Source organism: Vanessa tameamea, chromosome 15 (assembly GCF_037043105.1).
Source record: "Vanessa tameamea isolate UH-Manoa-2023 chromosome 15, ilVanTame1 primary haplotype, whole genome shotgun sequence".
NCBI classification, from domain to species: domain Eukaryota; kingdom Metazoa; phylum Arthropoda; class Insecta; order Lepidoptera; family Nymphalidae; genus Vanessa; species Vanessa tameamea.
Window position 1 is genome coordinate 11,858,458 of NC_087323.1, and position 12,761 is coordinate 11,871,218.

The 12,761-nt window shown below is 33.0% G+C and overlaps 1 protein-coding gene and 1 non-coding gene across 2 annotated transcripts in view; both read left to right on the forward strand.

Moving 5' to 3' along the window:
* Dop2r (Dopamine 2-like receptor) overlaps positions 1 to 12,761 on the forward strand; it is a 287,869-nt gene that overhangs the window by 185,236 nt on the left and 89,872 nt on the right. The window lies entirely within an intron of this gene.
* Positions 5,621 to 5,692, forward strand: Trnap-agg (transfer RNA proline (anticodon AGG)). The gene has a single exon. It is a non-coding gene; the product is annotated as a tRNA-Pro (tRNA).

The window sequence follows — 12,761 nt, forward strand, 5'->3', positions numbered from 1 at the left end:
TTCCTGGCGAAAGACTGCCGTTACCGAAATCGGTCAAGGACATCATCATCTCCGTACATGATAATACCGCTATTTATAGTCCCCTTAAACTATAGTTTTAGGACGGTGTCCAATGAAATACGCACCGTTATCCTGCTGTCCCATTTGTATAATTATATATTGTTCATCCCTGTTCGGTATTTGGGTATTAAGCTCCGACAATATAATTTGTGCGTCAATAAACGAAAATCAGATTTAAGTTTGGGTTTAATTTGAACTGTCTGCTTCGAATTTCTAATGTTCAATTCCCGTTAATGACGGTGCGTTGTGTACAGTTAAATTGTTTCTATCAATAGTTCGTTTATCTCTTAAATCTGATTTAGTTCCAATAATATTCTAGCTATTGTTACTGTAAGAATCGAGATGGACTGAGTTAATATATTTTCATATTATTTGTTCATTCATCCCGGTTCTACGAAAAAAAGGTTTATTGGAAAATAAGTGAGTTAAGTAAGTAAATTGTCGAAATACTTTATTATCACGGCCGTATATTACTATTTAAATTAATTGCCGGATTTTTTAGGCATCGAATGTTCCAACGAGACTGCGAATTAGATAAATTGTCAATTTGCTAGATTACTTTGAATTTCGAACATTAAAAGACAAATAAGCAATTGTTTTTAATTAAAATTGCCGTTTCGCCTTTTAAAAAGTATTTCAAGACTTAAATAGGGCACCAAAACAACAATACCGTGTAATACAATATCATATATTATGACTTCGTTAGAATAATAAATTACGGAGTTTAATGAGTTGGTAATCACTCTTTGGGTATCATATTGTTTGTATTTTGACAGAGAAATGATACTCATTTCGTTGGTTAGCTTGCTAAGTATAATGTTGTTGATTGATAGGTTTCGTGTTCAATTTCTTAAAAATAATCTGATCTGATCTAATGACAGAACCTAAAGGCGGATAATGGGAGCTCCATTACATTTCCAAGTTTTTTAGTTTTTAATAATTGTAATTCATATTGTTTATCGTTTCAGTTACCATTTTAATCGCTTCGCTAAAGAGTGCTATGCGCGAAGTAATTAATGAAGAGAAAAGAATTACCGATAAATTCTTAAGGGAGTTGAAATATTTCTTAATAGAATTTGTTGAAATTCTAAAGTCAGTTCAATGCGATTCTTTATTAAGTTGCTTTCAATTGTGCCAAGAGCGGCCAAATTATTTCCACAATGTCACGTAGCGTGGAAAAGGTTTGAAGGAAATTGGTTAGCGGTCGAGATTACAACGTTAATGAAATTTCGAAAACAAACGAAACAGTTGACGTTTCATCAAATGTACTCAAACGAGAACGAAACAAACATCAAAATATAGAAGCATATCTGATGACAGTATACAAAGTATAATGCGCTTTTATCGCAGGTAAATATTATTAAATTTTTGGGCTCATCCCATATACCCAGTTCTGAGCTATTCACTAACAATCTGTGGTATTCTGTTCGACATTAGTGTGGGGGGGGGGGGGGGGGTTCGGTAGAAAAATTGCCTTAAAATTTTCTGTTCGTCTAATTGGGTTTTAATGATCACAGCTTTATAAGCTTATATATTAGTAAAATTCCTCGATCAATGCGATTCTGGACTATATCCAAATGATAGTTAATTAGGCTATTAGAGGGAGTTTAATTAAACATCTACTAAATAATACAATATTAATCGCCACCATATATTACTGAAACGGATAATGGAATTTGAATTCAATTTCAGATAAGTTAGTTATTAGTTAGCGGCTGTTTAAAATTATGACGAGAATATGTGTTCTCCTGACTAACCTCGACTACTTCTAGTTATGAGTCTAGCTACCTGCATAAGGCATTATATAGCATACAAGTGAAAGCGCAAACATATATTATTAAAATATGACACGACCGAAAATAATTCAAAGACAGACACTGATAACTGCCTGACTACTGCTCTGATAAACCCAATAATATTTTTATGGAACCAACCAAGAGTTCGTATTCTGGGCTTCGGAGCTGCAAGCTTAGTACTACGATTACTTGGTAGCAGGTATGGTATGGACATTCTACCACCAAACAGCAGTACTCGGTATAGTTGTGGTCCGGTTTGAAGGATGAGTGAGCCATTGTAACTGCAGGCACATGGGACATAATGGTCATGTCACTTACCATCAGGTGGCACATTTGCTTGTCCGCCTTCGTTACGTAATCATATAGTAAATACAACTGTTGAAAAAAACCTCGTATATAAACAAAGTCCCGCTGAGGTTCTTCAATACAAAAGTGTAATTGTTTAAACTGTATTGAATAATAATTTTTATGTTTAACTTATAAACGAGACAAGGCCAAGAATGCCGCATTATATATGTATATAACATTAATATATGTATATGTAAAGAACAAGTGACTCCCGTCGGTTTTGTTCAGATGAGACACATTCTAAGTCAGTGCGTTCATTTAAGTTTAGTTAGTTAGGAATTTGTTTGAAATTTAATTTATCTTTGGTAGGTCTTTAAAATATCACCCTCAAACTTTTTGTGAACTGACTACCCGTCCCGGCTTCACACGATTAGAATGAGGACAAAGAAATATTGAATTATTTTCATATATCACCCATTTTTTTTTTTAATAAAACAGCACACAACCATCCGTTCAACGAACAAAAATATCTATGCCAACTTTTAGGTCAGTTTAGTAAAAAGTAATACTGACATTATTTCTATTCGCATTGATTTACCAATTTCCCGGCCTCACATCCAACCCTAACTCGCATAAAATACCGAGAACATTTCTTACTTACAGAAACCAGATGGACGATCAAATGTGAATTATGCCCCTGGCTTAGATATTTCAATAGCGTTTATTATGTTATCAGAAATAACACATTTTAGTAGCATGCTTATTTTCATCATCTGAAGTATCATTGGTATACTCCGTAACTGTATTCAAGAGAAGAGCGTTTTGCTTAGGGTTAGTAGAATTAGACGACGTAATTGTTTAAAAATTGTTTAAATTAGAAAAGCAAACTTTTGTATATAATGACCAGGTCTTAGAAGCCTTATATAAACCGGATGCTAGCGATATGTCTCCGTATTGTCTTCGTGGATTTAACTTATAGTTTTTGTTTTATCATACTATGTTTAAGAAACGATTAATTTTGCTTACGGATAATACAGTTGTCTTCAATGCGTAATTGGTTTCGGGCGTGACACTTATGGATCAAAATGGTCAAAAAATAATTACTAGAAAATTATACCACGTTTTAGCGAATCGAACCGTTTTTTGAATATCTTAACCGGGCGTTACAAGCCTTATACAGCTTTACCCGGAGGCTATATGTCTTGTCTTCGTTGACTTTCCTTATAGTTTTTATTGTTGTTTATAGTATGTCTTATTCTTTCAATCTTACAGTAACAGCCTGAGAATATCCCTTTGCTAAGCAAATGTCCTCTCTTTCGGAGATGGTCTGGACATCATATAAACACGACGATCCTTCGAAATTTTACAGATTCACATGAGCCAGAATTTTGTCCAATACATGGAGGTTTTCTTGCAATAATTTGCAAAAGAATAAAAACTCAGTGATGCTTGACCGATTTGAATCCCTGATCATCGGTTCACATAAATATATTATATCTACAGCGCCATCGTGCTTCTTTTAAAATAGTAGTAATAAATATCTTGATAAAAGTCCTTGGTTTAATACGATTCGATTCTCATTGTAACTTCAACAAATTGTAACAATACGAACTTGTCTTAAGCTATGATTAGCGTGATCTATCTACTTGATCATTTCGTTGTTTTGCATAATTACTCTAGAATTTAATTATAATAATTATTTGCTTTCGTGACGAAAATATTTTGCTGACTTAAATCAAGACAATAATTTTGACTTAGAAAATGTACGTGTACTTATGAACGAACGTGAGAAGTTGAACGTCTTCGTCGTTATTAAAAAATAGTTTTTAATTACAATAAAATAATAATCATTATTATGATAAATATATTTCCTGCTTATACATACTACCATAACATACGCAGAATATTAAAACATTCGTTAAATAAGATACAGTGTGAAGTTATCTAATTCGTACGACTTGAAACTTAATTATTATATTAATAATAGAGCCGACATGGCCCAGTGGTTAGAACGCGTGCATCTTAACCGATGATTACGGGTTCAAACCCAGGCAAGCACCACTGAATTTTTATGTGCTTAATGTGTTTTTATTATTCATCTCGTGCTCGGCGGTGAAGGAAAACATCGTGAGGAAACCTGCATGTGTCTAATTTCAAAGAAATTCTGCCACACGTGTATTCCATCAACCCGCATTGGAGCAGCGTGGTGGAATATGCTACAAGACATTCTCCTCAAAGGGAGAGGAGGCCTTAGCCCAGCAGTGGGAAATTTACAGACTGTTAATGTGACATTTAACAGGCTGTTTAGCTAGTAACTCCATTACATAGTTTCCATGTAACCCATTGTGAATGTACCATAAAAAATCTCTCATCATGTTATAAATTAAAAAAGTATATCCAATAAAACATTTGAAGGAAAACATGTTCGGTCATTATGACACAATCATTTGCCGAAATATTTCAGTGTCAACCGAGATGACTTACTTAGTGCCTCGATTGTGTTGCCTGGATGAGAGCCAAGATATGGAGGAAGCCAGCGTATCCAGATGGATGTGTTTGTTAATGCTCGACTCTGAGATAAAACAGATAATTGACACTTTCATCTCAAACATAAACACGTGTATTCATTATATTATGTATATTTTGAGTGAGACTGTTAATAATAACTTGAAGTCGGTTTTGTTAAATTAAATTAAATCTTTAAAATTGTGACTGAAAGGTCTATCCTCTACCTCGAGGTAGAGACTGAGGCCTGGAAGAGATTTTTATTTATTTATTTTTTTATTGGAAAAGTTACACCATCAACATATCACTAAGCACTTAAAATTAATATCTGTTGGGTAACATACAAAATGATACGTCTCGCTGTTTTAGCGATAAGGTTGCCTCTTGTGCATCTTTCTTGAATTTGACTAATGTATGTGTTATTGGTATACAATAAAGAGTTATTTGTTTTGATTTGATTTGATTTGATATAAGTAGGTATGCGGACGACAAAATGGGTAACTTGATGGTAAGTTGTCTACCGTTGACATTACTTGCATCACTGATCAGCTACTGACCTCGGGAGATAAGATATGAGCTTAAGATATGTCCCTTATGCTTGTTAAACTGGCTCACCCAAACTTTAAGCCGGAACACAACAATGCTAAGTATTGCTGTTTAGCTAATGGGTATCTTTGTGAGTATGACGAGTGGGTGGCAGCTACCCGTCCGGCCTTACACACAACCCTACAATCAAGCAAGTACGTACTTTTTGCTTGGTATACCACCAATAATTTTATATAATAATAGTAATAGAAATAATTTTATATAATACACAAATTTTTATTACACATCTTGCGACATATTGATAACAATAAACTGCTTAAGCTGTGCAATAAATCGATCGGTTTCAAAGATAACGCGTCGTAAGTGAAAGGAAATCATTATTAGTTGTAAAATTAAATAAGATTATTTCATCGGTTGTAATGAGTGGCTCGTTGGTCTAGGGGTATGATTTTCGCTTAGGGTGCGAGAGGTCCCGGGTTCAAATCCCGGACGAGCCCAATATATTTTTTAATTATTTTCTCTATTATCTTTGCAATTTAGAACATCTTATTTGAAAAACAAATGAGAAATAAATCTGGCTTCAAACTGAGATTAAAGAGATTAATTAAAATAATCTTTAACAGACAGAGTTCCCAGACGAGATTATCTGGTAACATGATAAATTATTTTAATATTAATTTGAATTTAAAATAAGAATTAGTTATTTAAACACCATTAACAGTACGATTTATTGATGATTATTTTTGTAAGACATCGTGACGTCACCATCACCATCATCATCAGTAAGAAGTGCTATTCTATAGTCTGATACCTACTGCTAGGGTATTTTTAGCCACAAGATAGTTTAATACTAATAATCTAAATCAATTAACACATGGTTCTAAAAGCTATTCTAAGGAGGTTGTATTCGTATGTTGTGTATACACATGTAGCAGAATTTCGTTGAAATTAGACACATGCAGGTTTCCTCACGATGTTTTCACGATGAATTATAAACACAAATCAAGCACATGAAAACTCAGTGGTGCCTGCCTGGGTTTGAACCCGCAATCATCGGTTAAGATGCACGCGTTTTAACCACTGGGCCATCTCGATACAGCCTTATTCTTGTTGTATGTTTCGCTGGTTTTTATTATAATATTTAAAATTAAAATTAAAACATACGATACTATATTTATTACAGTTATAATTGGATAAGGTTCTTAAGGTTATTTAGATATTAATATTTTTTTATATCTCACATAATGCCCCCTTTTATGCTCATAGCGTGACGGTCGACCTATATATATATTTCTAAAACAGCAGCATAAAATTCAATACACAAATAAAATATGATAAACATTATTCGTTGGACTAATTGGATAACATTTAAAATCAGATTGTACCGCTGTTTCGATAAATCTATTCTTGCCCGTGTATTAAATATGATTCAGGTTTTCTGCATTGCATTCCGTTTAATTCTTTTATGCAAATAAATTGGAAATATTTTGATCAAAATACTATTCAAATATGATGCTAAACTATGATCCTCTCAGTCTGAAAGAGGCGATATCATTTTTAAATTTATTACATCCAATAAATTGGTGCATTGATTGGGGATAGAGTTTTGTACAAGCCCATCTAGGTACCAACCACTCATCAAATGTGTTACCACCAATCAGCAATAGTATTTTTGTGTTCCGGTTTGAAGGCTGAGTGAGCCCTTTGTGTATGTGGTGTAACACCCACGCCCATCACATCTTAGTTGCCAAGGTTGGTGGTGTACGGAATAGACATATCATAGTATACAGTGCCGATGTCTATGGCCGTTGGTCATCACTTACCATCAGGTAATCTATACACTTATTCATATAAAAAATAAATGTAAGTGAAATTATTTAAACTCATTTGCAAAAAAAAACGTAAAAATGCTTCTTAAAATATGATCTTTTATTCAGACACTACGATGACCTAATGCTTTATATGACCTTTAAATATGGCTTCCTCTTGAAAACCTTGAAGATAGACAGGCTCGATTTTGTCTCATTTCCAATAATGGATCCAAGATTGATCTCAGATATCCATTAAATGGTAAGTGCCATTCAATAGTTGATTATTGCGAATAAATTTTGTCACAGTGTGGTTACGAATTTTTGGCAGTCATTATTTTAGCGAAACACATTTTCATTTGAGTTTTGTTTTGAATTTGAGTACGTTTCGAAATTAAACGTTTCTCAAATGGACGTATTCGTATGGAACTGTTTACTGTTTTTGCTTTTCGCTAGGACTTTTCGAACTTTTGTTTTTATTAATGTTTACTAATGTACCTTAACTTTAATATGAAACCTATGTACTTTATTTTTTTTTAAGCATTGCTATTGGTTTGAAGTTTGAATGAGTTAAATAAGGAACACGCTACGTTTCAGCCTAAATATAAGTAAGCAATATTTGATAATACTTTAGGTATATTTTGCGATTTATCAAAAGCATTTAATTGTGTATCATATTAAATACGTTTATTTGCGCTCGAACATTACAATGTTAAATGAAAATCGCTTAATCTTATTGCTTATATTTTATCTAAATAACTCAATATTATTTTAATAGAATAACATCGCAATGGAATGTCATCTGATTTTTTACTTAAAGTGGGCGTGTCACAAGGATCAATTTGAAGTCCATTTTTGTTAGTTACTTTTTATTCTATTCTATTTACGAATGATACTCAAAACTATCTTATTATTTATTGAATCAAACAATAAATAATACATTATCAGGGATACATAGATGGTTTATAACAATTTGGTTAACAAAACTAATAAAACAAAATTCGGTTTGTTTAACGTGCCCAAAGGAAAACAGCAACTTCTACAGAGTGTAGTTAGTTTGTTCACTTGCGATGAATTATAATTAAATTGTAATCGAATTGGAGAACAGAACTTTGAATTTCTTGACGGTTCTCCTCGGCAACCAACATTCTGAACCGAGCGGTAACGTTAAATAATCATCTTGAAAAAGTAACAACTTGAATAAAATGTATTTATATTGTGATTTAAATTTATTATGGATACTTATGATGGTATATTTCTTACAATATTAATATTTATATCATTTGACGAGTTGCCTATGGCTTACCTTCTTTCGCTTATATGTATAATTATATATATATTTATTTATATAAAGTAAAAAACTATCGAACATTATATGTATAATAATTATATTATATTACTTATATTCACCTTTGTTCAGAACTGGATCTGGAAAAAGTGCCAAAACGAACGTGTGAAGTTTCTGTCCACAATCTCGTTCCAAACATTTTTTTCTCTCACCTTTATAGTGGTTTTCAATTTGTTGCTCTCTCCACAAACACGAGATGCATAAATGAAAGTGGTTGGTGCCGAATGTACCATGAACTCGACAAACAGAATACCGTATATCGATATCAAAGATTCCTATTGATGTACGTAAAAGCAAAGAGTTATCGAGGCTTGAATCATTTTACACGTATGATAATTTGTATTTACCTAAGTAATTGAGGGATATCAGATAATTATTTTCAATATTATAGCGACTTATATGAGTTTCTTCTTAAAATTACTATTTTTTATAGCCATCTTTTCCAGGTTTTGGAAACAGTGGCTAATTTCAAAGTCAAGAGGTATTACTGCCTACTGTAGGTACAATGTATTATGTCGTTTTGCGATTCCGAAGGGACGAGAGAAGTCAGGCACGAGACGCAAAACAAACAACAAGAACATGGCCAACTTTTGAACTCCGTGTCGCTACTTCTAGACAGAACGACGCAATAAATTTCACAGAGCTGACCTGCCATTTGAACCACATGATCTGCAGCTTTTCATGTCAACCACTAAAATAACGACTAACGATTTATTATTGCGTTATCTAGAATTACAGTACCATCACAATTGGTGCGGGTTATTTTTTACATATCGGACGTTAGATAAAAATAAGGCTCAGAAAACACTTATTCGTTACAATACGATTACTGCTGGTTTTATGACTGCTCATAATTATATAATGTCGTGCCACAGAAAACACGTCAGCTGTTGTTTTCCATCTCAACACTTTCCGTTCGAGTCAGATTTGTCGTTCCTTCAGATTTTTGGAGTAAGAGACAAAAGTTTAATCAGAACAATGCTGTTAAACTGATTAATTATTTGATTGACATTCAAGATGAATAATAAAAGTTTAAATTACATTAACAAATACATATATATTTACCTGGGACATGCCTACTATATATTTTTAATTTTGAAAATAATGTTTCTTTATTGTTGGTCCAAAAGAGCTTGCCCGAAGCCCTAAGAAAATTCGCTCCCATGAATTTGACTGCAATTATTTATTACAATTTTGAGTGCGGTCATAAATAAGATTCATATTAAAAAGAAAAAATAAAACATTTAAAGAATTTTCGACCCTAAAATATAAATTCGTTGCCTGTAGAAAATTTCATTCCCTATTAAAATTTAATTTTGGGAATCTTCAAAACGCTTAGTTCACATCAATTGTATGAGAAATGTCTAGACACGCAGATCGTTTTCAGACTTAGCTTTTTAATCTATCGCAAACCTTATTCACCAAATATAATAAAATCTCTCAAATAATCTAAAAAATATATTATTCTTATAATAGAAATCTATTAAACATTCGAAAAATGACTTCGACTTGTATTTTCAGAACAAATTACCCGAAAAAAAACAACGTTACGTGAAAATATCCTTTACAATATAGTATTTCGCAAACTTTGTAGTTATTCCTCCGTATAAGTTACCACAACATACTGTTTATTCTCAAACTTCGAAGGAATATATTTTCGTTATTGCGAACTCGAATGTTAGGATAAATGTGACTCCTAAACGCTAAATATTGCATAAATTTAAACTTTAGCATAATTCGAAGTATTATAACTTACAAATAACAAAAGTTACATGTAAAAACTACGATTAACCTTACTACTTACGTATAAATTAGCTAATAATTGTAAATAGTTTCCGACTCCTTTAAATTGATCCACCGACTCCATGACATTCATGGAGCAAGGTATTCGTTGTTATGGTAAAATTATGCTAATAAATACATTTAAATCTTATGTTAAAGGACATTAGAAGAAAACTTTTCCCTTATAGTCCAGTTATAAAATAATAGTAAAAAAATATTGTATAGTTGAATATATTATAAATCAGGTACCTTTACAATAAATGTATTTATTTACTAATATATAATATAAATTTGGGCCTACGTACTTTAACTGTTCGAGATGCGTGGGCAATGAGACCCTTGCTCGTTCTGGCTTAATAAATAGTAGAACACGTGAGTCTTAAACGAAGTACGTGGTTTCAAACCCAGGTAAGAACCACTAAGGTATCATATAAATAAATAAATATTGGACAACATCACATACATCACTCTGATCCCAATGTAAGTTGCTAAAGCACTTGTGTTATGGAAAATCAGAAGTAGCGACGGTACCACATACACCCCGACCCAAGACAACATAGAAAACTAACGAACTTTTTCTACATGGACTCGGCCGGGAATCGAACCCGGGACCTCGAAGTGGCCTACCCATGAAAACCGGTGTACGCACTACTCGACCACGGAGGTCGTCATATGCTTAATTTATTTTAATAATTAGCCTCGAGATGAAAAACATTGTGAGCAAATGGACATATGTGTCGTATAAAGTTTTCTTTAAACTCACTGGAGCTGTGTGATGATATGAACTCAAACCTGTCCTCTGAGGAGGATATTTAAGATCTGTTATTAGTAAATTAGTAAACTAATTTGAATTACATTAAGTCTTACTATATAGCAACAGTTATTTTTCCCCTTTCCTTATTAAAATAAGAAAATAGGGGAGTTGCAGCTCCTTTAAAAATAACATTGGATACTAAAACCTTTACCGAAACCCGCCGCATCTTCTGGTTTTTAATTAATACATTATTAAATAATATAATTAGTACATTGATTAAGTAGTTCTTCTCTACATAAGCTAAAAATGTATCCCATATAGTATTACAGGAGACGAATCAAACCATTTAAATAGAAAGAATCAAATGTCAACATTCAAAACGTGCACACATATAAATTTTATTTAAGTCCAATTTATCGTTTATGTAAAAAAAGCCTCGGTTCAATCTAGAAAACAAACGGCCCAATGTTTTAGATATAAATAACAAGACTCCGGAAAATATATATTTTTTTGATTCTCGACAAATAAAACGGGCGTGAATATCAAACGGGGCCTACACATTTTTATCGCTCCACTTAACGCTGACTGTGTCTTTCCGCGTTGATTTTGTTTTTTATTAACACAAGGATATTAAAATGTTTTCGTGTGAGGTGGGAGGAGTGTTAAGTAGTGCTTTGTCTTTTTCTGTGCTGTTGTAAAAGAAGAAGTAAGACGTGAATCTTGTAAATCTTATATATTAATAGCATAAGTAGATTTCTGTCTGAGTTGTTATGAGACGATAGCTGCAAATACAAAATTGGTTATGGTCTCATTTTGAAGAGCTCCAGCCGTAGAAGTGCAGAAAATTAAAGAGGATTCTTAATTGCAACTTACTAAATTGATACAATTTAAAAAAAAATATGAGCGAAAAGGAATTACTGGCCGGTTAATGAGCTGGGCTGTATAAGAAAAAAAAGGAAAAACGTAAACAAAATTAAAGTAAATTGTTATTATTTGACATTTAAAAAAAGTTTTATCATGTTATATTAATTATTTCACTGAACCGATAGATAAATGTAATTTATTGTGTACAATATGTGTATTTTTTATTATTTAAATTAGAAGAAAATGCCAAAATGAAGTTTTGGGCTAGCAACACCAATATATGGGAAGTAGAAAATGGGTATCGATATGATAGTTATTTCAAGGTAGGTAGGACTCGCAAATAGCTACCTGATGGTAAGTGGTCATAGCGCAATAATAACTAATCCATAGACCACAAAGCATCAACCTTGGGAACTAGGATGCTATGCCTCTTATGCCTGTAGCTGCACTGGCTCACGTTGGCTTCAGCAACAAAACTCATTGTTGTTGGTTAGCGGTAAAATATAATTGGAGAATGTGTTGTGAATGTTGAATGGCAGTACCAACCAAGGCTAACACCAAGCAAAAATTACTTAGTAGTTAATTATTAATTAAAAACCAGCGAAACATACAACATAAGGCTGTATCGAGATGGTCCAGTGGTTAGAACGCGTGCATCTAACCGATGATTTCGATTTCAGACCCAGGCAGGCACCACTGAATTTTCATGTGCTTAATTTGTTTTTATAATTCATCTCGTGCTCGGCGGTGAAGGAAAACATCGTGAGGAAACCTGCATGTGTCTAATTTCAACGAAATTCTGTCACATGTGTAATCCACCCGCATTGGAGCAGTGTGATGGAATATCCAAACCTTCTCCTCAAAGGGAGAGGATGCCTTAGCCCAGCAGTGGGAAATTTACAGGCTACTAATGTATGTATGTAAGAATACACGCTTCAAAATAACGTATCACCGTAAGTCCGTTCTTAAACTTTTACGAGATACGACGTGAGTTCTGACAGAATAGCACT